Raw genomic sequence first — 27,095 nt, forward strand, 5'->3', positions numbered from 1 at the left:
CTCACATAAGTATGTGGCATTTTTTACATGTGCGGAAGCATCGATGGATTTGATGAACATGGTATATCCTACAAGTAACAAAACAATGAATTAGAATATTAAAATTAAATGGATCATCAACAAATTAGCATTCAACAAATCAAAATTTACAATTATGTATGTAGGAAAGTAGAATGATCAATTACCTCCACAAGATACAAGAAAATTGAGGAGTGTTCTATTCCTCCTATCTGTCCAACCATCAGTCATGATGGTGCAACCTTTTGCAATCCACTCCTTTCGGTTCTCCTCAAGCTCATCCCTCATGTCCTCTACCATCTCATCCAAGAGGTATCCGCTCAACTCAGCCTCAGTTGGGGCTTTAAACCTCGGACCAAAAATAGCAACCGCATCTATCATGTTCTGCCAATAAGGAGCCCTGTCACAAATAAAAATTTAGATGTCAAAGACTCAAATTATAAAACAAGTAGATATAATTAAAGTTTTACTTTTACTTTTAATTTTAACTTTAAAGAAAACAACGAAAAAAGAATCAATTACCTGGCTGCAATAAATAGAATGTTGCAAAAGTACCAAAATTTGCATATCTCCTTTCTAGAAGCATCATGAATCTCCTTGTTCAAACCCATGCCCTCAAGTGTGGGTTGGGAACCAGGAGTAGTGCGGGGCACAAAGTAACTATCCATTCTGTTTTTCCGCACTCTAGGCTGCAATAGGTTGGTGTAGGACTCTGTCTCAGTATGTGACCGACTAGCACTAGCACGAGCAGAAGAACTAGGATAAAAAGGAGGCCTAGAAGAACCCTCTCCAACACAACCTACAGATGCAGAAGCTGATGTAGATGCAGATGTGGATGCGGCTGCAGATGCGGATGCGGGAACATGGGAGCCAATACCCCTTAACCCTTCAAGTTGCATTTTCCTATTGGCTTTGTCTTTTTCAATTTTTTCTAATGCCATTAAGCAAGTGCGTTTTGCCTTAGGAGTTTGGTGAGTGCAAATTGTAACATCGTGTCCAGGTATAGCAGCAATGTGGTATTTCAATCTATAAATACCCCCAGAAGTTATTTTTCTTTACAAAAAATACATTTTGTTTGATAGTTGGTTCTTCCAGGAAACTCTTCGTTATATTTCCAACATTCATCTTTTCTACCCATTGCGAATTTGCGAAAAAAAAGCAAAGGCTGCTGCAATAAAAATTTATATGTAAAATATCAAAGTTTGAAGCTAATAAAAGCTACAAAACAACAAACCCTAGTTTGCAACTTAGTAAAAATAAAGAACATTCAAGATCTAGATTCTAAACAAAAAATCTTGAAAACTATAAAAATTTAACAAAAAATGCATAATACACTAACATGGAAAAAAAAAAAGAGCACTTACCTCTTGCAAATGAGTTGAGGAGTGTTGAGATTGGCTCCTTAATGCTCCCAATGCAATTGATGGCCTTCCCAAATGGATTGCTGATCTCTTTTGTGCTCTTTCTTCTTGCCGGTTAGAAACCTATGGCTTTTCTTTTCTCTTCTTCTCTCTCACTTTTCCTCTCTTCTACTCATGTTAAACAAATAGAAGGCCCTTTAAAGAGAATAGGTCAAAAACAAAGTAAAAAAAACAAGCAATTTTTTTAAATTTTACAAGTCTATACTTTATTGGCCGCGGGTGATTCATGCCGATTTTTTCAGGGGATTCATGCGATTTTTTGGATGAATCGCCCAAATCGGCGATTCAGGCGATTCACCTGATGAAATCCGCGATGGCGATTTCCGACTCCAAAAAAATCGCCATCACTGAATCTAATCGTTGAATCGCTGATTCAGGCGATTTTTGGGCGATTCTCGTTACTCTATAATATACAGATTACTGTCTGACGAGCTGCGCTGAAATCCCTAAGCAACCAAGTACTGATCAATCTTTATGTACTAAGCCCGAGGAGCCTGTTTAAGACCATAGATGGCCTTCTGGAGTCTACATACTTTTGGTTTTGAACTGGCAACCTTGAAACCTGGGGACTGCGTCATGTAAACTTCTTCCTGTAATTCACCATTGAGAAAAGCACTCTTTACATCCATCTGATGAACTTTCCAACCGTACTGAGCTACAATGGCAAGAAGAATGCGAATAGTGCTCATCTTGGCTGTTAGGGCAAAGGTCTCCTCATAGCCAATGCCTTCGCGCTGGGTGAATCCTCGAGCAACAAGTCTGGCTTTGTATTTGTCCAAGGTACCATCTGCATGGTACTTGACCTTATAGACCCATTTACAGCTAATGGGTTTCTTCCCAAGAGGGAGATCTGAAAGAACCCAAGTGTGATTCTTTTGAAGACTCTGAAGCTTAGTTGTCGTTGCTGGTCCCATTATGGAATTCCTTTGGCCTCAGCATATGTCTGGGGCTCAGGGATACTGTGGATGTTGGCCATAAGAGCAACATTAACTGTGTTGTGCTGAATGCTCTTATTTCTGGAGGTTCTACCCTCAATGAGTTCATCAGGATGAAGATCACGAATCATTTGAGCCCACCATTTTGGTTGAAGAGTCAAGGAGCCAATATTAGATGCAGTCGAAATAGCTGGATCAGGAGCAGGAGCAAGAGCAAGAGCTGTATTATCTAGAAGTGGTTGAGGTGGTATATCAATAGCATCAGACAACTCATAAAATAAAAGAACCCAAGTCAGAGATTGCTGAAGACTAAATCTCGGAATGCGACGAGGAGGCAGAGAGCAGAAATGGTCTTATTTCCTCATCAAACACAACATCACGACTGAAGATTAAATGATCAGTATTTACATCAATCAGTCTGTAGGCCTTATGTGTGTAACTGTATCCTGTAAACATGAGTTTCTGGCTTTTGGAATCCAACTTAGTGCATTTGGCATCAGGAATCCATACATATGCTTGAGAGCCAAAAACTTTCAAATGGGTGATCCTAGGTTTGCAACCAGACCGAGCTTCCTCAGGAGTCTTATGGGGTTAACTGCAAGGGTGGGTAACCGGTTAAGAAGGTAGACAACCGTGGATGCTGCTTTTGCCCAATATTTTCTGGGAATATTTCTATGTTCTAGCATAGCCCTAGCCATTTTTGTGATGGTACGGTTTTGACACTCCACAACACCGTTTTGCTGGGGGATGTGAGGTGTGGTGAACTGACATCTAATGCCATGAGTAGTACAGAAGGCAGAGAAAGCAGAAGAACAGAATTCCCCCCCATTATCAGTCCTAAGAGTACGGATGGAGGAACCAGACTCTTTTTCTACTAGAGCTTTAAACTGTTGAAATACAGGAAAAGTATTTGATTTTTTCTCTAGAAAATATAACCACATTTTCCAACCGAAATCATCCACAAAGAGTAAGAAGTACCTGTTCCTAGTACAGGAGTATTTATAGGACCACATACATCAGCATGGACCAGCTGGAGTTCTTTAGATGCCCGCCATGATTCACCATCCTTAAATGGTGTCCTATGTTGCTTCCCTAATTGGCAAGCTCCACAAATGCGATGGTTCTGGGTCTGGATATTAGGTAGTCCATGGACTAAATTATTCCGAGAAAGTTGTGCTAAATATTGAATGTTCAGGTGACCATATCGCTGATGCCAGAGGCTATTGAGAGCAGATGATTTGGCGATGAAGGCACGCTCAAGGGAATCGCCTGAATCTACAAGCCTATAAATACCATGATCCTCAAGACTAACAGCAAGTGTAGTGCGAGAAGCATGATCAATAATCGAACACTTATTTCCACTAAAAACGATATCCAACTGAGGGGAGTGCTTTATAATCTGACTAACAGACAAAAGATTATGTTTCATGCTAGGAACATAACATACATTGAGGAACATGAGTCTTTTTCCTACGGACTGAATCTGAACATTGCCCTTGCCGACAATATTGTATTCTTCGCCGCCTCTAAAGATTACTGAGTCAAAATAGGGAGTGAATTCAACAAACCAATCACGCTTGTGAGTGAAATGTCAGGACGCATCGAAATCTATGTACCAAGCAAAAGATTTCACATGATTTGCAGGTATACTGGCCATAAAGGCATGGTAGATAGATTCTTTCTGCTCTAAGTGTTGGGCAGCATTGGCTTGTCTGTTAATTGATTCTGACTTCTGATGCTGCTGATACAAATGGTCATAATATGCTAATATCTCAAATGGCACAAACTTCGAGGTGAGAAAATGAAAGACCCAAAAAAATCAGAGAAGTGCACAGATGAGAGCTCAAAAAACCCAGAAATAATACGCTGTCAAAATCCGAATCCGCTAGCACGAAAATCAAGGCACAAAAAAGAGGCACCCACAAAAATCTAATAAAGACCCATTTAAGATCTCAAAAAACCCACAAAGAATATGCGATCGGAAAAAAATTTGTACCCCAAAAATTAGGGTTTCGGGCAAAAAATCAAGGGCCAGCCATGGAGAGGTCGAATCTGCAACAAAAATGGCGATTTTGCAGTGGCAAGTGGCCAGTTTTTCTACTGAGAAGGTTATTCTTTCACCAATGTTGCTAGAGCTTGAAGATTCGTCACCAAAGAATGGAGATTCGAGACCCAAAAATGACGATTTAGCAGGCGCACGACAGCAAAAAAACGTCTGTGAAGAATGGCTTCAAAAATCAGTGATGGCATCAAAATCTAGGTCGTGGTCGCACGCCAAAGACAGTAGAAGTCCTTGGGTTTACTCCAAAGACACTACACACTGGTGGACCCTTCTAACAATCGCAATTTCAGTCGGATTTTTCACAACAAAAAAAACACGATTTTCTGTATTCAGATTTTTGCAAAAAAACGTGATTTCATGCATTCGGATTTCTCAAAACGAAACCCTAAATGGGTTGAAGAGAAATGGATTTGTCAAAAAACGTAAATGGCTCTGATACCATGTTACAGATGTAAATGGCAGAATACTTGATTAATTAAATAGAGATCCTAACGATCTATATATACAAAAAGGAGAGTCGAATAGAATAGAAACATTCTATTCTAGACTACACCTAAATATTAGAAACATTCTAATATTTATAGAGATACAATAGAGAGTATTAAAAAGAAACATAAAGATTATTCTAATACCATTGATCTTGTCCGATTCAAGTTACTTGTCAATGGGTACTACCTCAAGCTTTACAATAAACTAGGTAGTCATGAGGAGTTCCTGAAGCAGTTTCAGCACAGTGAGGATATCCTCGTTCTTGTAGCCAAAGAATCTGGGTCTCCTACCCTGACTTCTGTTACTTCTTGATTTCATTCAAGGCATTCATAATAAACACTTTCTTCTTGAAAGTACTTTCTTCACCATCCACTTCACTTCACCCTCTCTCTTTCCCATCTTACCATTCCATCCCATCACTCAGTCAATTCCGATGATCATTTCCAAAACATCTTTCCTGCAGCAGTTGCCAAGTACATACCACATAACTTTGCATATATTCTATTTTATTCATGTTTTGTTAGGAATTGGTATTGTTTACAATTATTCACTCTTGCATATCCTGGCCTAAGTGGAACCCATGCCTTTTCATAGTTGGGGGGAGGGAAACATTTAACTATTTATTTTCAAATCACATGTAAACATTATAAGTAATTGAGATGACCAATGTCACATGTTGATGACTTGTCCTTCTGTGATTGCGTCATTATGAAATTAAAGACAATTTAAGCATTTACTTAACTTTTAATGATAATTTGCAACATGTTCGGGTGACGGATCTATACACATGCAGAAATTATGAAACTTGGTGCAAGAAGGAAATTATGAGATATTATGCATTAAACTCTTCAAGTACACTTTTTTTTTGAGATATCCAGAGCCGTAATATTGCAAACTTTGAATCACCAAGCTTTGAAACATTACGATTTTTCCAAAATTCCACTAAAGCCAACAATGGGTGGAGGTCACCAAAGATATGAGCCAGTCAATCACCGAATTCTTCTGGGTGATGCAGTCAGTTGTGAGATGTTTAGAAGAAAGGGATGGTTGGATTATTGTCTTAGACTAAAAGGATTTGATGATGAGGTCGCTCTTCAATTCATGATCACCTTAAATGATGGCATTGCAATAGTTAAGGGCTTGAGAATTGAGTTCACAGAAGAGGTGGTATCCAAGGTCGCTGGGTTACCCCAGGAAGGAGAAAATTGGAAAAAATATTTTGACCTACGGACAGCTAAGGCACAATTCAGTGTACACCAGGACCCTCCACTGGAAATTGACAAGAAGCAAGGTACCTCTAGATTATCCTTGCCGATGCAGTTTATCCAGCTAGCAGCATTTATCATCTAATACAAATACCTACGTTACCTACAAGTACTTGCGAAGGTTGTTACAAATACCTGCATTACCTACATTTCAAGATTTTGGCTCACCTACAACATGATTACAGACAAGTAAACCTTCCAAATTTCCTATTTAACATTGTTAAGAAGGAAGCTTCTTTAGTACAATTAGGAAAGAATCAGTCTATCTCTCACCATTGCTTAGTAAAATTAATCGTAGAAAGAGAGTTGAATAAGCAATCAATTGGGACATGGGAAGAGTTTTTGTAGTTAAATGAGGTAGAGCCTAGGTTGGTTGGCCCTAAAGGTCAGGGTGTTGGACGAAGGGAAAGGACATCTACTAGTTTTTGTAAGGTTGTTCCCAAAACTGAAAAGCTTCCTGAAGCCTCTCCCTCTAGTTCTAGACCAACTAAGAAGAGGATTTACAAAGATGAAGCTTCCATTGCTAGCAAAAAGAGAAACAAAAACAAAGAACTTGCTAGTGCCCCTAAGACCCCATTGTCTGTTAAAACTTAAGACTAGGTCTACCATTAGGAAAGGTAAAGATGAAGTTGTGGAACTTGAAGAAAAAAAGTTAGAACTACAACCAGATGATGAGAGTAACATTAATGAAACCCTGCACTCACAAGAGGAGGAAGATTCAGAAAAACCTCCTAACGCACCTATGGTGGAAATTCTTGTAAGCAAGAGGAAACGAAAGAATCCTCCATGCCTGTCTACACCACCCACGAGACAAAGTGCGAGGCTTTCTGAGGGAAATAGGCTTTCTGAAACCTCTATTCCAATAGTTAATCCTAAGTTTTCTGAATGTGAAAAGGAGCCCTCTCTGGAGGAAAAATTGCAACAAACATAGCCAGTGAGGATGAATACAATAACCAAAGTCGACAACCTGAAGTTGATCATAGTGTTAACTATGTGCTTATTGATAATGATAAGGAATCTGATGAGCCTAAAGTATCAGAGGAGTTTGAGGGAGGCCCTGTTATGCAGGATGTTGGTGAAAATTCTGCAGAGGACTACCCAGAATTCAAACAAGAAGTTGTTGAGGAAGTAATAGAAAAACTCAATCAAGATGGGCTAGATACATTAGCTACAGCAGTTATTGAATCCAATAAGGAAGGAAATGTGGTGGCAATGCTTGATACATGGAAAGGGGAATGCTCCATGCCACAAAGTGCCAACCGAATTCCTCATCCAACATCTAATTGGATAGACATTTTTAACCAAGAACCATTGCCACCACCCAATCTATCTACACCTTTGTCCACAGGTATTAATTTGTTTCAACAATCGTTATGGGAAAGAGCTCAGTGGAAGTTGGAATGAGAAAACTTGAAACATGTTATAAATGAACAAAGTTATCAGTTGAAGCAGAGCACAAACCAAAATGAAGTTTTAAAAAGAAGAATTGAACAAGTTGCAAGATTGATTCCTAAATTAATGGAATGTAGGTCACCATCACCAGTGTATGCCTTGTTTCTCAAAGAGCAGCTTGTAAATTTCAACAGTTGTTATGGGAAAGAGCTCAATGGAAGTTGGAATGAGAAAAATTGAAACATGTTATAAATAAACAAAGTTATCAGTTGTTATGGGAAAGAGCTCAATGAAAGTTGGAATGAGAAAAATTGAAACATGTTATAAATGAACAAAGTTATCAGTTGAAGCAAAGCACAGACCAAAACGAAGTTTTAAAAAGAAGAATTGAACAAGTTACAAGATTGATTCCTAAATTAATGGAATGTAGGTCACCATCACCAGTGTATGCCTTGTTTCTCAAAGAGCAGCTTGTAAATTTCAAATTGAGTAGAGTTGTGGAAGGTCTTAATCCTTCCATTTCTACTCCACATGAGTTTTATGACGCATTCCAATATGTTCCCATGCCTTTGAAAAATTTATTGTGTGAATTGTATCTCCATAATCTGGCAATACCTAATGACACAGAGTGGAACTCACTCCTGTATGTAGGGGATGTGTAGTTGAGAGCAATGATGTCGAGGATACAGAATGAGATAAGTAGGGAACATTAAGCTACACCTTACAGGGATAGTGAAATGACAGTTCCTCTGCTCATGAGACCAGAAGTTCAACACACTAGACATACAATTCTAAATTGGATTTCTATTCCGGACAACCCTGTAGGAACTAGTAAGGTGTGTTCAATCAGAGAACGAAACTTTGCAGACTAGGAACAACACTCATCTCAAGATGTTGAGACATCAATTGTTGCTTCAAGACAACAATAGACAAGGATGCTGCATGACCTAAAGATAAGAGAACCCCACTCTCCTCAAAATTTCACTCTTGCTACGATTAGGATTCCATGGTATATTGATTTGGGGAGAAATCAGTGCAAACATTGACTTCCATTAAGGTATCAACCTCCCATTCTCCTGCAGCCACTACTAGCAGTAAATGACAATGCAAAAGATCATGATATGACAGCTGAAGTTCGGCGCTGGAGAAGGCTCAAGGCAAATTATGGGTACTTCGACTATGTTAAGAATGAGCCAAGAAAAAGGACACCTAGTGATTGGAGAGTTCGGGCCCAAATCGAGAACTTCATGATTGTTGGGGACCATCAATAGCTTAGTTGGGGGGAATGATGGGCCTCCAAAAGGCCATTATTTTGAGATCCTTTATCTTGTTTTTAGATAGTTATCTTGCAAAAAACAGTCATGACTCTACGCTTTTAAGCAAATGAACTTATGTTTTTATGTCTATGTTATATATGTTAAGACATGTAGTAGAAGTATCGATAGCTCAAATATACTATATTTGCTTGAATCTATGGACTTCTATGGTATAATGAAGGAATGTTACATGCTGATAAATGTTTCCTTGTCCATGTTATGTTTTGGGAAGATTTCTTCCTATAGCCATAGGATTTGCAAAGAGTGATAGTTTGAACATTACACCGTTTCTAACATTGATGATGAAATAAATATATGTATGTGGAAGTTGTATGCATTCAATGTTTTGTAGGTACTTGCCGTGTGAGTTCAAAGTCAGCACGTCGGCGCTAAGTCAAAGCCAACCAGATTGCTAAACCGCCACAAACGAGCAAGTTATTGTATGTTTTTTGTTAGCGCACGAGTATAGCTCCCTCAACTTGCTATATTCTTGGAGGATTCAATCGCAGTTAATAAGATTTCTATTGTAAACTTTATGAGTTTGTAACTGATCCTCATTAATGGAGTGATCATAGAGTTAGGAAGTGGTTGTAGTTTCCCTTTAAATAACACCTGTTGTTAACTTGAAAAGCAGTTGGAAAGAAAAGAAGACAAAATAGATTGATTTCATAACAGCAGCGTGTGATCTTGTTTTTAATCAGATGTAATCTCTTATCATGAATGAATAGAATACAAAGTCCAAGTTTACATCTTCTGTCTTGACTGTCTTTTCTGTTCACTCATCCAAGGGGGCCCACGTGGTGAGTGAACTGCTCTATTAGAATAGGTTTCATTTCCTTGTTTGTTTCTTCGCAAGGTAGAATTTTGTTGTTCTTGCAGCCATTGATAACAGAATCAGTGAACTATTCCACAGCATAGGTGCATAGATAGGTTAACTGTTTGCAGCATTACTTTAAGCTTTAAGTTAAGATGTTGTTTCAGTTTCTAGCTTAAGTCTCCTTCAGCATTTCCTTTGTTTTAGTTGTAATGACTTAAAGAGGTATTAGAGCATCTACTTTGCAACCACCCTCTCAAGCTTACACTCCCGGTTTGACAAAATAAAATGAAGTCAGCATGTTATTTTAAGAAAACACGTGATTATATCTAACCATGGAATCACTATGAAAGGATGCCCAATCCTTTGTTACTAGGGTATTAAGTTGACCGGCCAGTCGGATCCCAAGATAGGTTTAACTATTGATTCTAAGGTGATAGGTAATGCAAATAGATCCCCATGGATAAAAAAAAATGTCTAACTTTTCAGCTATATTATTCAATCCTCTCCTCCTATTATTCTAGGTGAAAAATTATGAGGGGATGACAATTTCAAGAAGCCCATTTCCATTTACCTAGTCTATGAAATCCTCAAAAGCCTTAGGCACCTTTTTACTTACACCCCCCATTTTTTTGAAGTTTTAAGAATAGCATTAAAGTCGCCTCCTATAATGGATAGCTCATCTTTAAACTCTTTTAGCTTATCTTCAAGCCCCATCTTATCCTAATTTAGAATTGCTCCATACTCTTTAATGAGTCTGAAACTGGAGACCACAAATCCAATGCTAATGGCTTTCTAGAGAGGAAATGGATATGTTCCTAGGCTCCCATAAGATAGCCAATGCTCAAGAGGCCCCGTCAGCAGAAGAATCCCATATTTCCTTGAGACCTAATGCTTTCCTAAGGCAACCCATATCTTCTTTATCTAATATGGTGTCTTGAAGGAGAATAATATCAGTCCTTGTCTAAATGCAGCATTTAAGGATAAGCTCCTTGTTAGGGGCATTAAGGCCCCTAACATTCCATGTTAGGACATTCATAACTCAATGGGAAGGACCCTCCCTGTCCTGCATAAAAAAGATCAGTAAATTTAGATTGTTCCCATGCTTCCTTGTCTTTGATTCTTAGCTCCTAGAGGGATCTACGACCCCTTTTCTTAGTTACCCAAGCACAATCAGGGTGAACCCTACTACGCAAGGAAGCTACTATCCCAAGGGATTCATGATCTTCGTGTTCAAGGTATCAAGGTCTGTTAGTAAGTTTTCAACCTCCATTTCTAGAGGTTCCTCATCCCCTTGGAGTCTGTTAATGAAGAATTTTTTTTGTCTATTTAATTCATCTTCATCGCAAATTTCATCCTTGAACTTCTTCATTAATTCATTAACAACCATATCACTAAGATATTCTGTAATAGCATTAACTTCATCCTCTATTTTCTTTGTTGGATCTCAAACTTGTTTATCAGCAGGTTAAATCGAAGGGTCCTTCACCCTTTCCTCTGAGCATTCATTGTCTAAATTCTAGGAGGGGGAAGCAAAACTGGCTTCTATCTTCTCAAGACCATTCTGCCTGATAGTTTCCATTCCTCCATATTTCACTATGGTTTCAGTAGTGATAATGTTTTATTGTAGGTTCCTCCCTAAAAATTGTTGAGGGTCTATCATCCTTAGGCAGAGGATTATCTGCTTTACCATAACAGACGGAGGGTGGAGCTTAACTTCCCTAATTTGCCCTTCTTCTAAGTCCTCCACAGTAGGGTTATTTATAATAGAGAAACCTTCCTTATCATTATTGAAGATAACTTTGGGAGACGGAGTTTGAGCAGCTGGCCTAGGTCTAGGGGGAGGATTGTTTGTTTTCAAGCTATCTTTGATAACACCATTCACAAATCTAGGTTCAATTACCATCGATCTATCATTCAAAATGATTTCTAGAGGTTTAGGTTTGCTAATTTTGATGTCCAAGCTAACTATAATGATTGGGCTAGAGTGCATGAACTCAGTTTCTTCAAAGGCTACGAATTTGCCTAGCTTGTTACCAATTATCACCAGAATTTGCACCCTCAAGATAAGCCCCTAAATACTTAGAAATCCTGGTGAAACAATGGAACAATCACGAGTTTGTGGGTAAACTATGCAGGTGACTGAACCTCCGGATTCTAGGCCGGTTCCTATTTGATGTTCTGTGATGCTTCACCTAAACTCTTGAAAACTGTAAATTTGTGAGGAAAAGGGATAGGAAGTACAGAATGAAATTTTATTTTATTTTATTTTTTTAAAACCTAAGAGGTGATGCACCTGGACAAGACAAGGGATTTTGATATTTCAGCAACACAATGATAGGAATACTGACAACAATAAGATACAATTTTGATGAAGACCTCTGCATAATAGTGTTTCAGAAGAAGGCTCAAATGAATAACATCAAAAAGATATAAACCACAATTGATATTATTTACATTAAGACGCACAAATTATGACCTATGCATGAAAATTTTACTAACTCAAATAGATGCAAAAAATGAGACATAAACTTAAAGGTTCTTTAGAAGAACACAAAAAATAAACATCAATCACCAATTTGCACACAAAGAATGAGTCCCAAAGTAGATCCAGCTCGCTATATTATTCCTTCAAAGGCCAAAAACATCAGCTCCCAATGATGCAATCCAGAAAAGATAAATGCAGAAGACCATAAAAATGGGACAATAGCTATTTTCTCCTCCCAAAACTCCACCCCTGATATCACAGTTTCAGAAAACTAAATAGCAAATTCCTGGTCGAAATCAGGAAAAAAGGCTACAAAAGGTTAATCAAAACTTATCAAAAGATGACTCACTGCTTAAACATTGAACTAAGTCATAACAGAACCTATGACTCACCTTTAACTGCCCTTAAAAAACTCAAAACGTCAACACATGGCCTCAAAATGCTAGGTCAAAGTCAAAATTCGACCCACAGCCCTGGAATGACTCAAAAACCTTAAATTTGACCTTAAATGAGGCTACTAAGTCTTTGAAAAAAATAACCTCTAAGACTTAGTCTAAGAGACACATGTCACACTGATTTAGTAATCATAAGACTAACTCAAAATCCCCTTTTCTCTCCTAAATCCGAAAATGGATTTATTTGAATTAAATTTGCTCAACTTAATAACAATCAATTGATTTATAATATTATCAATTTGATTGTTATTAATTACATTTTTCAATTTGCACATTTAAATTATATATCACTTCATTTAAAAGTTAAATAATATAATAATATATTACTTAGCTAAAGTAATACATTATTATACTATTTAAATTTGACATGAAACAAAAAGGCTTAATATAAAGTCAAAGTATCAAAAAGTGATACCGATACATCTTGCGGATTTGAAAAGGAAATCAAAAAAGGTTAAATGCGGAAGTATTAACCTAAAACAAAACAATATCTCCTCATTCTTCATTTGAAAGCTTCATAGAGAAACTCGGCAGCCGATAAGAGGTTTTTTAAAACCCCCAGAAAAACGCCATGAAAATATCTGTTGCTGTGAGTATTGCTGGGTCAAACTCGCTGTCATGTTACTTGGAAAATGCTTTGTTGTAAATAAAATGTGGACGTTTTCAAAGGGTTTGCTGTTATGATTCTTTTCTCTTTTGCTGAGTATTAAAAAAAACGCTATGTCAAATGCGTTTTTCATACTGATATATTTGTGCCGCCATTCTCTAACTAGTGCTGGAAGCACGATTTTCTGCATCTCTTTGGGTATGCTGCCATGAATGAGTTTATATTTTCATTGTCAAAAAGACCACAATGAAACTGTCTACTTGGTTTTATTTTAATCTCATTTGAAGGGCACGTTTTCTATATATCTGTTGAAATACTGCCATATGTTGCAGGTATGCATTTTAGAAGCAAAAGAAAACATTTTGCTCTCTAGTGCTGGAAGCACGTTTTTATGAGCATATTTCATCATTTGAAGCGATTTTTGCTGTTGTCATGATGAAGGTTTTGCTTTAACTGGTTGTTATCAGCTCTAAATGGAAAATATGCACCCATTAATACCGCTGTAACAAAATTCTGGGCATATTTGATCAGCGACTTGCTCAGGCACCATTTGTTATGCTCATTGTAGAACATTTTCAGTTGTAGTTTGATTCACAATTTGTTCCGATGGTTTTCCTGAGAAAAAAAAAAAAAAAAATCTGAATTGACCACTTTTGTTATGTCACAAAGATATTAGTTCTCTTCAAACCTTATATCATGCTTTCAGATTCTTAACTTTTATCAATAAAGGTTTTTATTTTTTTACTTCTGGAAGAGCCTTCGTCTGCATCTCAGAAAAGAAAATGAGATTGATGTCATGAATATCATTAAATCTGCATCGTCAGTTATAACTTGTGCATTAGTCATAACGTGCTTGCTAATTTCATGCAGAACTGTAGTTGCTCCTTCTTTTCATTTCCTGATGTTTAGAATAGTATCTTATGAGGTTCGAGCACGGGCTCGTGACACTCACAAAATACTTCTCTGTGATTTGCATCTGAAAGTTTAGAATACACTTGTTATTTTTTGTATGTATTCAAAAATAAGAGGAATATGACATGTGCTAGAAATGTGGCTGTATATAACTAGTCATTGCTTGGATCGTAAAGATCTAACACCATCTTCTTGCAGGGGAAAGAGGAAACAGGAGTTTACCAGATCGAGAACTGGACTATGGGCGACAATGCAACAACGGAAACCTAACCAGTTAAAGTCTGAAAGGCAATGATTGGTTATCTCTGACCTTCTTCCATATGTTTTATTTTTCTTGTTCTTTAGTACATATGAAAGATAGCAACTGTATTCACGACTTGTGTGAAATACTTTGCCTTCAGCATTTCATTATTTTGTAAAATATCAATTGTATATTCAATAAATGAATGATACAAGGACATTTATATTCTTTTAAATATCAGATGAAATGTGCTTTTAGCAGAATAAAATTTCATGTCTGAATTTTAACATGTGTTAAAATTAAGTAACATTACCTATAGATTTAATACTTTCATTGACTAGTAATTCTACCGGAAGAATGAACTCTTTCTACAAAAAGGGAGTGTGGACTATTCAAATTTAAAAAAGGTTGCCAATAAAAAATCCTAAAAGGTTTACCATGAAATAGATAGGACATTTTCAACAGAATTTCATGTTTCAATTTCACATTGCAACAATCAATATAAAGGAAATCATGATCAAGAATGACTACTACTTTATTACTATAAGATGCTTGTATCCTTTTTGCAATAGCTTCTACTTCCATACTTGTTCCAAACCATCTTGATTAAAGTCTGTACTTTTGGCACAGGCGTTGAATGCATTCTACTGCACTTCCTTCAATATTAAGAGTTAATTTCTCTGATCCGTTGGTGATGGACACACCCAGCTTAGCTGGCGTTAGTTGATTTGCAGGAACTCCCATCTTGACAGCCTTATCCTTAAGATCCACTAGTGCATTTGGTGAGAAGGACTGACGCTCCTGGGTTTGGCTAAGGGGTGTGGAGGAGATGATGGTCAAATACTCACATCATGCAGAGCAAAGAAAGGATTAGAACTTGGGTGGGGCTTATGGAATTTAGAATTATGGGCCAAATTTGCAGAGCAAAGATGAGAATGGTTTTGGAGCTCTTTGGGAGGTTGTTCCGGAGTGTTTTTTGTGCCAAAAATGCTCGGATCTAGAAGTGTCGCTCCTGGCTCGCTTGGATTTAACAACAGTCCACCCAGTTTTGCAGGCTCTACTATGAATGACGCTCCCACTTTAGAGGAAGCTATACAGGGATCTAAGATACAGTAGAAGAGCAACACATGTTTTGTTCACCAAAACACAAAACACTGTCTCTAGATACTCGCTTGAGTTGCAGAGTCCATAATATTTTTAATACACAGCTCAAGCACCCTAATTTTGTTTCTTCTTCAGAAGTTGTGCGCAGAAGGCAAAGTGTTGAAAATATTTGCCTTACAGAATTTGCACGCATGGCTCTACGTTTGGCATATCGTCCAAGTTCTTTTTCCTTGTAATATTGGTATAATGTTAGCTGATTTGCTTCCAAAACAAATCAGTATTTTGAAAATTTCAAAGAGCTCAAGAATGCTTTTCTTCCTAATGTTTTTAAGCGTAAACAATAATAACAAATACAGAATGATACAACTATAAAATCCTAGGTTCTGACTTGAATCGCCTACTCGATCTGGAATTTGCGCTTCTTATTTGAAATCACCCCTATCAACATTTGGATGCTTATTCTGCACTTACAAGACAGGGTTTAAGAATTCGATTATGCAGAAAATCAAATCGATTTCACTTTGCATCTGCTTGGAATGTCCTCTTTTTGATTCACTCTTCTGATCAATAAGAGATTCTGATCCAACCCAGATCGTGGTCCTGCAACTGCTGATGCTTGTGGATATTCTGTCTTCGTTTCCAGACTTCTTGTTATCTGCTCTGCTTTTTCTTTGTGCTGGTCTTTACTTATTATTTCATGACATGTTACTTCTTGGACAAAAGTTTGTTATATTTGTAATTAACAACTGATATATGTCAGATTTCAAATACAGATTTATCATTTCAATATTTTTCAAAAAAAAATCACTCAGTACATTTTAGCACACATGTTTGTGTCATTATTTTATCTTCACAAGTGTGGTGACAATCTCCAAAGTTACTAAATTTCACCATAAACACTCAATTTATCTTCTTTAACACCCTTCAGTAGAATGCACTTGCACAAAAATTGTTATGGTTAAAATAATGGCAGATAGAAACCCGAGGGCAAGATGCTATTATATAAAGTAAAAGGTGGATCAATAGATGACTAGAAGCAGAATATTTTAACTTGGCCTCAGAGAGAGAAAATCCCATAAATGAATACATGGACCATAACCTACAGATAAAATTCTAGCCGGCCTCTTGGTAAATCTTAGACATGGCATACAAACAGTGATTCATACTGCAGCATTCATTTATTATTCAAGATGATTGTCCATATTACAAGCTGCAAACAATATTGGTTTTTTCAACAATTTTGTTTGTATCATCCAAGTTGTTTTCAATCCACCTTTGCAGAAAAAACAAATGAGTTCCATCATCTGATCCTTTGCAGTCTTTTCAATGCATTAAAAACAAAATGTAAGTGTCAGTATCTAATGGGATTCAATCATAGAACTTCTTTCAATCCAGAACATTTTGAAAACCTTCAAGCCTTCAATACCTGTCTCTAGAAGGTGGTTTCCATCAATGGATTTGACATGGGCAGCCATTTCTTGTATCCATGGCTGCTTAACCATTACAATCATGCAACATTCCCTTGTCAGAACAATCAATGCATACAAAATGGAAAATTTTTGCATTAACTTATAAATCTAATAGATATAGCCCATAGGCTAAAAGCAGAGCAATGGCTTTGCCTGGATAGTTCTTCAAGATGTATCACAACACTTTCAAAGATAAACCCATTTATGCAACAACCCACGAGCAAAGGATACAGACTGACAAGAACAATTGTTAACCCATTATTAGAAAAAGGAATATATTCAACGTATGTACCTTTGCATGATTCTTGTAGTAGCCTTTGACAATTGGATAGATGAAGAAACCATCTTCGGAGCTTACAGTCTGCCTTGTTTTTGGAGCCCAATTTACATAGTGGGTCTTCCCTTCAAAGTTAACATGGTTGTTCACCAAGCTAAAAATCAGTCTCATGTTATGATATTTGGCCTCAGAAACCACAGAGTCTAGAGCCTGCATACCAAAGAGATGAAAACTGTTAAAAACAAAAGATACAATAGATAGGTTTTGAAGCAAAAACCACAATGCAGGATACTATAAGAGCAAAACTGAAAGACTTTCTCATCATAAACACCAGGAGAAACTTGCATAATGCTCCAGTGGTTGGCAGTGAGACAGTACCTCCTTTGTCATGATATTTATAGATGCTCCTAAGTCAATTAAAGCATTTTGAACTTGGATCCCATGGATAGTAATTGTAACCACAGGGCTCCCAGGGTCAGAGTATTTAGGTACAATTAATTTCTCCAGCATTAAATCAGACAACTGTCCTAGGATATGAATGGTTTTTGGATCTTCTTCCTTCCTGGCTGTTTCATACATGCTTCTTTAATAGCTTTAGTATAGGCAGGGACTTCCTTGATAGCATGCAGTAATGGTATTTTTACTGTCATTTGGTTCAACTAATTAAGCAAATCAATAACTGCATGGTTTTCTGCGGGTTGGCTTTGTTCCATCAACCTATGGGTGACTGAAGGCTCTTTGGCTTTAGGAGAGGTCTGCTTTGTCTACTTAGTTGGAGAATCTTCAACTTCAGTTATTATAGGCTTTTGGGGTGAAGGAAGAGTGATGCTTGACTTTAAGTGAATATCATTCAAGGAGATAGCATAGCTTTGTTGTTGAGCCTGTCGCCTAGTATTGTTTGGATTAGGCTAAACTGGTAGCTGGGTCTGCTTGGGAGGAGCATTAGTGGCTACAGGAGGAGGCATTAAAGCTTGCTGTTGAGGTGGTGGCAATAGGGTTTGTTGACTAGGTTGGATATTCCAATTTTGAGGTTGCTGCCAACCCTGCTGGGATTGCTACCAACTGTGTTGGAGTTGTTGCCAACCTTGCTGGGGTTGTTGCCAATTATTATTTCCATTAAAACCGGTATTTTGAGAATTTTGCCTTTGATTATTATTATTATAACTTTGAAGAGGATCTTGTGGCATACCTTGTCTTTGAGCCATGGGCTTTGTTGAGCGACATAAAGCATCTCTCCATTTTCATCAATAGCTTTAAACTTAGTAGGCATTGGTTGTGTCTCCAAACTTGCAACAGACTTACATCTGTAGTGCCTTTTCTTTTCCCTACAATGTGTACAGTATTCAGTCAACATGACATCAGCTTCATCTTTCTTCCTTCTTGCCTGCATGGTGTCTAGCTGAGTGGCTACATCATTAATGATATCTTGCTTGAAATCTGACAGCAAATTGGATAATTCCATCTTTGATACTCCTAAACTACCGTTGGACTTATGTGGTAGATCTCTAACTCCCCTACTTTTCTTCACAGTGGCTCTGGAATAATTTAGACATATATTTTGTATATCAGTCCAAGTCTTTTGAGTGATATCTCGTCCTGCCATAAGATCTAGAGCTTTAATGCTTCCATCATTCTCGCCTCTCAGAAAAAGATGTTTCTTTGATTCCTCATTCAATTGATGTTGTGTATTACGTTGCAAGTTGAACATGAACCAAGAAACATAATCTTCCAGGGTTTCATCATCCTTTTGGGACATTTTGAAAATGTCATCCCCTTTTAAATCTCGACCCCTGTAATATTCTTTATACTTTGTGAGAAACAAGTTGCTCATTGCAGGCCAATTTGCTACAATGTTGGCACCCAACCACATGAATCATCTCAAAGCAGCTTCCTTTAGGGTAAAAGGAAACAACTTGAGTTTATGGGCATCAGTTGTATAGTCATAACAAAGTATGTCAAACTCAAAGAGAAAGGTTTCGGGGTCTTCAGTGATTAGGCCATAAAACTTGGGAAGTGCAGCAACGGGTATGTTCTTCAAGTTTTGGTTATCCTGCTGAGGAGGGATAGGAAAAGGGAACGTAGGTTGAGGCTGAGCCATTCCTGGAGGAGGTATTGGCAGTGGTGGTTGATAGATAACAAGGGCAAGTGGTTTGTCTTGGTATTCAGGTTCAGCAAAAAGATCATTCAAATGCAAGGATTCTTTAGAGGATGAGGGTATTCGTTCTTGAGCAGCAGCAAATAGATTTTCAAAAGGTTCCTCTTATTTGTTCTTGCTGTGAGGTTCTTCAGTTTCAGGATTAAAAATGTCTTCCTCAATATTACGGGGAAGAAATCTCCCAAGGAGGTCTCTTCTTCTATGCATGCAAAATAATGCGAAATCTAAACTAACATAATGACTTTAGGGTTGAATTAGACTGACACCTTCCTTGGTAACGATGCCAAAAATAGCCAGTCAGCTTAATACCCTAGTAACAAAGAATTGGACATCCTTTCACAGTGATTCCATGGTTGGACAGAATCATGTGTTTTCCTAAATAACATATTAACTTCATTTTATTTTGTCAACCCAGGAGCATAAGCTTGAGAGGGTGGCTGCAAAGTATATGCTCTAATTCTTCTTTAAGTCATTACAATTAAAACAAAAGAAATGCTGAAGGAGACTTAAGCTAGAAACTGAAACATCATCTTAACTTAAAGCTTAAAGTAATGCTACAAACAGTAAACCTATCTATACACCTATGCTGTAGGAACAGTTCACTGATTCTGTTATCAATGGCTGCAAGAACAAAAAATTCTACCTTGCAAAGAAACAAACAAGGAAATGAAACCTATTCTAACAGAGCAGTTCACTCACCAAGTGGGCTCCATTGGATGAGTGAACAGAAAAGACAATCAAGATAGAAGATGTAAACTTGAACTTTGTATTCTATTCATTCATGATAAGAGATTACATCTGATTAAAAACAAGATCACACATTACTGTTATGAAATCAATCTATTTTGTCTTCTTTTCTTTCCAACTACTTTTCAAGTTAACAACAGGTGTTATTTAAAGGGAAACTACAACAACTTCCTAACACTATGATCATTCCATCAATGAGGATCAATTACAAACTCATGAAGTTTACAATAGAAATATCAATAATATAGTAGGTTGAGGGAGCTATAATCATGCGCTAACAGAAAACATACAATAACTTGCTTGTTTGTGGTGGTTTAGTGATCTAGTCGGCTTTGACTTAATGCCGAGGTACTGACTTTGAACTCATGTGGCAAGTACCTGCAAAACATTGAATGCCTACAACTTCCACTTACATATATTTATATCATCATCAATGTTAGAAAAGGTGTCATGTTCAAACTATCACTCTTTGCAAATCCTATGGCTACAGGAAGGAATCTATCCAAAACATAACATGGATGAGGAAACATTTATCAGCATGTAAGATTCCTTCATTATACCATAGAAGTCCATAGATTCAAGCAAATATAGCATATTTGAGCTATCGATACTTCTACTTCATGTCTTAACATATAGATAACATATACATAAAAACATAAGTTCATTTGCTTAAAAACATAGAGTCATGACTGTTTTTGCAAGATAACTGTCTAAAAACAAGATAAAAGGATTTCAAAATAATGGAATTTTGGAGGCCCATCACTGATCACTATGACTATACTGTTGAATTGAAAATCATTGAGGATAAAAAACCTTGTTATTGCCTGTTTAAATTTGAACAAATGTGACTTAAGGATGATAACTGTCTTAAACTAATTATTCAATGGTGGAAGTAAATTGAGGTATCGAACTCTAAACTCTTGCAAGTAGTTAGTAAACTCAAAATTATCAAACATAAGTTGAAAATATGGAGCTTTGATCTCTTTGGGAACATTTTTAAGGCTAAGTTGACCTTGGAGGAGAAATTGGATTGTCTAAACAAAATAGTAATTGATAAAGGAATGGATGAACCCTTATATATGGAGAAAAAGAAGTTAATGTAGGAATATGAGGATGTCTTAGCAAAAGAAGAAACCTTCTGGAGGCAGAAGCCAAGAGAAACTGGTTAGAAGCAAGGGATAAGAATACAAAGTTTTTGCATTACAACACTAAACAAAGAAGAATATTGAGCATAATTCTATCAATCAAAGATGATAATGGGGAAGTCAAGGACACTCCTAAAACAATAGAAAAGGAAGCTGTAAGATATTTCAAGAACATTTTCAATAATAGGGAAGGGTCTAACCTTAGAGAACAAAGTAAGATTTTAAAAAATATTCCTAGACTCGAAATAAGATGCTAGTAGGCATATTTACTTTTCAAGAGGTAGAAGAAACTCTTAAGAAGATGCATCCAGATAAATCACCAGGCTCGGATGGACTCTTTGCTTGTTTCTTCCAAAAATGTTAGGACTTCATAGTGACATAAGTAACTGAAGCATTAGAAGGGGTTAAAAACTTTGGAAAGTTTCTTAGGGAGGTGAACAATACATTCATCGCTCTTATCCCAAAGGACAAAGTTGAATCCGTTAATGACTTCAAACCTATAGGGCTTTGCAACACCTTGTACAAGTTTTTTACAAAGAACCGAGCCAATATGATCAAGAAGCTATTACCTAGCCTAAATTAGTGAAGAACAAACAAGATTTGTTCCAGGGCACTCCATCTATGATAGTAATCATAGCTCAAGAAGCTATTCATTTTGTTCAAACAAATTGGGAAGCAAGTATGCTCATCAAACTAGATATCAAGAAAGCTTACAATAGAGTGGATTGAAGATTCCTATATAAATGCCTTGAGGCCTTTGGCTTCTCTAAATTATGGATCAATTTGATCTATGAATGCATTTCCACTCCAAAACTGTCTATCCTAGTTAATTTGATCTTTGAAACGTCTAGAAGTTTGAGACAGGGAGACTCAATGACCTCCTTTCTTTTCATTCTTATGGTGGAAGCTTTAGGGAGGTCAATTTCTCAAGTTAGGAACATAGGCAATTTAAGGGGCATCTTAATAACTAGTGAGCCCACCACTCACCAACAATTTGTTGACGACACAGGAAAAAAAATTTCAAATTTTTTTCCTGCCTGGCTTCGGCTTCGGATTCGGCTTCAACGCCTGGCTTTAGCTTTGGCTTCTGAGTCTAGATCCGTCTCCCGCATTCGGATTCGACTTTTTCTGCCTGTCTTTTTGATGGTCGCCTTGGCGTCGACTCCTGTGTCCAGCTTTATGGCGATCGCTTCGGCTTCTACTTGTCGGGCTAGGGTTTCTCTTGATCTTGGAGGGAATACTTGTTCACCAAGTGTTGTGGGTGGTTCGGCCATTTCCTATGCTGATGTGGCAGCCTATGAGGCCGGTATTGGTGGTTAGATGGTACGTCCAGGGTTTCGTGATACTGTGCATTTGGGGCTCTGTGTCACTGTGCCGGATGCAGTATGTAACCCGAAAAGGCTTGTTTTAAATTCTACTATAGTTGATAAGATCTCTATCAATATGAAAGATTTTGAGGACATTGTTGCTATCTTTCGCTGTAAGGGTTTCTAGCCTTCTCTTTCGGATTTGCATGCATGGATTTCCCATGTTTGGGAGCCCTTCATCTCTAAGACTACCTAGATTTACCCTTTGGCAAGAGGTTTTTTTGTTGTGAAATTTGATACTGTAGAAGAAAGAAATGCTATTTTCAGCAACAATTTTCTTGGGATGAGAAGTTTCCCTTGATGGCTAAAACTTGGCACAAGGATTTCAACCTGTTGACGGAAACTTTTAATAAGTTCCCTCTGTGGGTAAGGTTGCTGAATATCCCCCTTCACCTTTGGCGACGCTTTGTCCTGAGGGAGGTTGGGAATACCCTTAGAGACTTTGTAATGTCTGATAGGGCTGCTTCCAAAGTGTTTTGGACGACATATGCTCGTGTGCTGGTTGAGATCGACATTTCCAAGGGACTCCCAGAAATGATTTTGTTGGACTCTCCTCTTGGTTCTTGGAATATTCTTCTTGACTATGAGGGCATCCCCTTCCGCTGCAGGAATTGCCACTTGATTGGTCACCTGGCCACCGGGTGTTCTTCCGGTAAATCTAGACCGAAAATGTCCCCTTCTTGGTGGAAGGGGGTCTTGGAAGACCACTACACATTTTGAAAGGTCCCTTTCTGCAAGAAACTTTAGTGGTGGATTCTACTACTGTTTCTCATAAACTGTCTTCTCCTGGGAATGATTCTCCTCTGGCCCCTTCTGTGGTGGCAGCTGGTCCATCTTTGGATTCTACTGTCCTAGCTTCTGGTGTGGATTCTGTTGCTGTCTCTTTTAGTCCGTCCCCTCCTTTGGCTCCTTCTGTAATGGCAGCTAGTCCATCTCTGGATTTTGCTGTCCTGGTTTTTGGCATGAACTTTGTTGGTGCCTCTGTTTGCCCGTCCACTCCTGTCTTGTTGGTGGATCCTAAGTTGGTTGTGGTGGTTGTTGGTCCCTTTGATTCTGTTGTTCCGGTTTTTGGTGTTTCTGAGGCAGTTCCTTTTCTGGGTGATGCTGTTGTTGTCACTTCCTCTTCTGTGGCCTTCTCCCTGGTTTCGAGGGTTTCTGGAATTGGCTGTGAAGGAGCTAATTTTAAGTGGCAAAAGGTTGCTGGTTTGGTGGAGGATGGATGGACTACAGTAAAGGGAAAAAAGGTCAAGCCATCCAATCCCACTTTTGATATGGCACTACAGTCTAATAAGAAGGGTTCCAAAGGAAATGTCTGATACCTGGCTTTTGGCCAGTTGTCTCTGTACTGTCTTTTGGCCTTTAGTTCTTTGTAGTGTGTCTCATCTTGGGGTTTTAGGATCCTGGTCAAAACCTATTTTGTGGCTGTAGTGTTTTGTTTTATTTGTGTTGCCACATAGGTCACCTTTTGTTTGGTGACTTGTTTCACCTTTAGTGGTTGTTTCGTATAGGGTTTAAGGTATCCTTCAAAACTTGTTTGGGGTTTCAAGTGCTTGCTCAAAACTTGTTTGTGTGGCTTAAGAATACTGTGTTATCTGTGATGCCACTCTGGTCATTGTGTCTTGTTCGGTGACTTGTTTCACCTTAGTTTTGATGTTTTGTTTGGTTTGGGCTTCGTTGAAAATGTCTTGATTTGTAAAGGGTTTCAGGCTCCCTTCAAAACCTGTTTTTCTTATCAAAAACAATTTGTTGACGACACTATGCTCTATGGTCAAAGCTCTCTAGAAGAAGCAAAGACTTATAAAGTCATCCTCAGACAGTACACTTTGGCCTCAGTCCAAGAGAATAACTCAGAAAAATCAGAATTCTTCTTCTTCAATACAACCCACCCCCCCCTCCCCCCTAAAGGAAGCTTACCATGTAAATACTTGGGTTTCCCCATTAATACAGGTTGTCTATCAACTAAGCAATGGGACCTCACCATTGAGAAAATTAAGAGGAAAATTGAGTCCCAAAATGGTAAATAGCTCTCTACTGCAGCAAGAGCCACTATGGTCCAAACCATCTTATCAACTCAATCTGTTTATTAGTCATCCCGTGTTGACCTCCTGACTAGCAAAAGGGAAGAGATCAATAAGCTTCTTTGTTCTTTTTTCTCTCAAGGGCCAGGGTACAAAAAGAAAATCTCCTTGTTGTCTTGGGATAAAGTGTGCAAACCGAAAGAGCATGGGTGGGCAGGGATTAAAAACATCAAAGCCTAAGGTAAAACCTTGGGCGCAAAACTAGTTTGGAGATTATTCATATATCCCCATCTAAATGGGCTAAGATTTTGATTCATAAATACCTAGCAAGCCCTGACCCTACCAACTTATTCAAGGAGTTCAGATTTTTAATCCAAGACAAATTTAAATGGAACTTGGGGGATGTGAATGAAGCTTTCTTTTGGCAGGACTCTTGCGGAGGCTTTAAAGCATTTGATAAGGACTTTAACTTCTCCTAAACTAAAAGCATGCTGGAACTAAATGGGGTTATAAATCAAAGACTATGTGGTATTTGACCTTGATGGCATCGGGTGTTGGAAAGACTTTGGGAATATAGGCCTCCCTAATATTGAGAAGAGAACCCTTGGAAAGATACTAAAGGTAAGAAAAGTTACCTTCCATGGGGGCAAGGATAAATCAATTTGGGATGGCTGTCAAAGTGGTGAGTTTAGCTCCAAAATGGGATATAAACATTGAGTATCCAAGCAAATAAGCATCCAGATAAGATTCCAACCAAACTGTGTTGGGATAAGGCTTGTCTACTTAAGGTCACCATCTTCACATGGCTAGTTCCATACAATCAAGTGCTTACAGCAAAAAAAATCAAGAGGATGGTTTATCAGGGCCCTAGTAGATGTTATCTTTGTGAAAGTAAGGAAGAATCCACTGACTGCTTATTCTTGAACTGCCCATTCTTGAATCAATTTTGAATAGCTATCCAAAAGATGTAGTGGTGTCTTATTGGGATGAAGGAATGGGAGGAAGATGGATAGGTTTGAAGATTGCCCCCTTCATAGGGTTAGGCTCAACCAAGATCACTAATAAAAGGAAGGAATGCTCTTGGTGTCCTCCAAAGCATGAATAGTTTAAACTTCATTTTGATGGAGCCTCGAGGGGTAATCCAGACAAAGGTGGCATTGGATGCAACATTTATGATGCAAAAGGGAGGGAGGTTGCCAACCTAGTAGAAGCTATTGGGTAAGCAGTTAATAATTGGGCAGAATTATTGCCTTGGTCAAAGCATTGGCCCTGTGTAAAAAATCGGGGCGCACGAATTTGGAAATAGGAGACTCAATGATCATTATTAATGCCCTCTAGAAGGGATGCCTTTCAAACTAGCGATTGGATTCTATCCTATCTAAAGGCCTTGCCCTCAGTAGGTCCTTTGACAAAACGACTGTTAAGCACATCTACAGAGAGGGCAATTGTAGAGCTTATGGTTTAACTAATTTAGGGATAGATGGTAGTCCCACTTCTTAAAGCCTCACCTAGATGGTCCCCATATTTATAAATTTCCTCCTTAATATGTTTTCTTGATACGCTAGAATCATTTCCAAATAACTTTTTATTTGATTAATATAAAGGGCAAAATTTATAATGAAAGCTTTTTATGTTTCAATGGGCTGGAAGATAGATGGTTATATTCTTATGAATCATCAATGTGATTTGACAAAATTATATGTTATCTTTCTAATGCAGACAGGACTCTAATGTACCGATCCATTCATAATTTTCTTCATCCATCCATGGTTCGACTCCTCATTGTCTGGTCTTTTACATTTTATCATTAACAAATAGTTTGCAAGTCAGTTGTTCTACTCATGTACAGATTTGGCAGAATGCGTAAGGCTGTGAGCTAAAGGCTACAGATTCTCATTGTGAAAACGTGAAGGACCCTTGAAGTATTTCTATCATATGTTATCTCTAGATTACAAATTGTTTGTAAAACACATGTACAACAGTTTTTCATGGGATAGGGATCCCCCTATCTAGAGATACAAAGATGTACTTATTCTTTTCATGAAATTATCAAAGGCTTTGACTGTTTATTTATAAAAACAAACAAATAAACTTTTGTCCAAGTGCCTTGTGCTTGGGAAATAATAAAGTTGCATTTTGAAACCTGGTTTATAATAGTTATTTGAGATCATTTATTAAAAGCTTAAAAGAGATGAAACTAACATGTTGTGGTAATATTTGTTTGAAAGAGATGAAACTGTGACATAAACATTACGTGTTAAAATGTCCCGAGTTATTTGATTTTTAGACAATATGATAAAAACCTCAAAAAATGGTTCTCCAAGTGACTTATGCTGAAGACTGAAAATAGAGAAAATCCGGAGACTGAGAGCACAGATCAAAGATAACATTTTGATAT

The 27,095-nt window shown here is 37.8% G+C and overlaps 1 pseudogene across 2 annotated transcripts in view; it reads left to right on the plus strand.

The window, feature by feature from the left end:
* The window catches only part of LOC149529061 (putative pentatricopeptide repeat-containing protein At3g13770, mitochondrial pseudogene), a 59,353-nt pseudogene extending 32,514 nt beyond the window's left edge, over positions 1-26,839 (plus strand). Inside the window, exons 3-4 of one of the 2 annotated variants that reach the window (XR_016358682.1) lie at positions 14,373-14,462; positions 26,417-26,839. The product of XR_016358682.1 is annotated as a putative pentatricopeptide repeat-containing protein At3g13770, mitochondrial pseudogene, transcript variant X2 (transcript). Of the gene's footprint in view, positions 1-14,372; positions 14,463-15,045; positions 15,842-26,416 lie in introns of those variants that run through there. The other variant, XR_016358681.1, reaches the window with a different exon arrangement.
* Positions 26,840-27,095: the final 256 nt, after the last annotated feature.

The sequence above is a fragment of the Cupressus sempervirens genome, chromosome 11 (genome assembly GCF_028749045.1).
Source record: "Cupressus sempervirens isolate cs-2001-9-10 chromosome 11, ASM2874904v1, whole genome shotgun sequence".
NCBI classification, from domain to species: domain Eukaryota; kingdom Viridiplantae; phylum Streptophyta; class Pinopsida; order Cupressales; family Cupressaceae; genus Cupressus; species Cupressus sempervirens.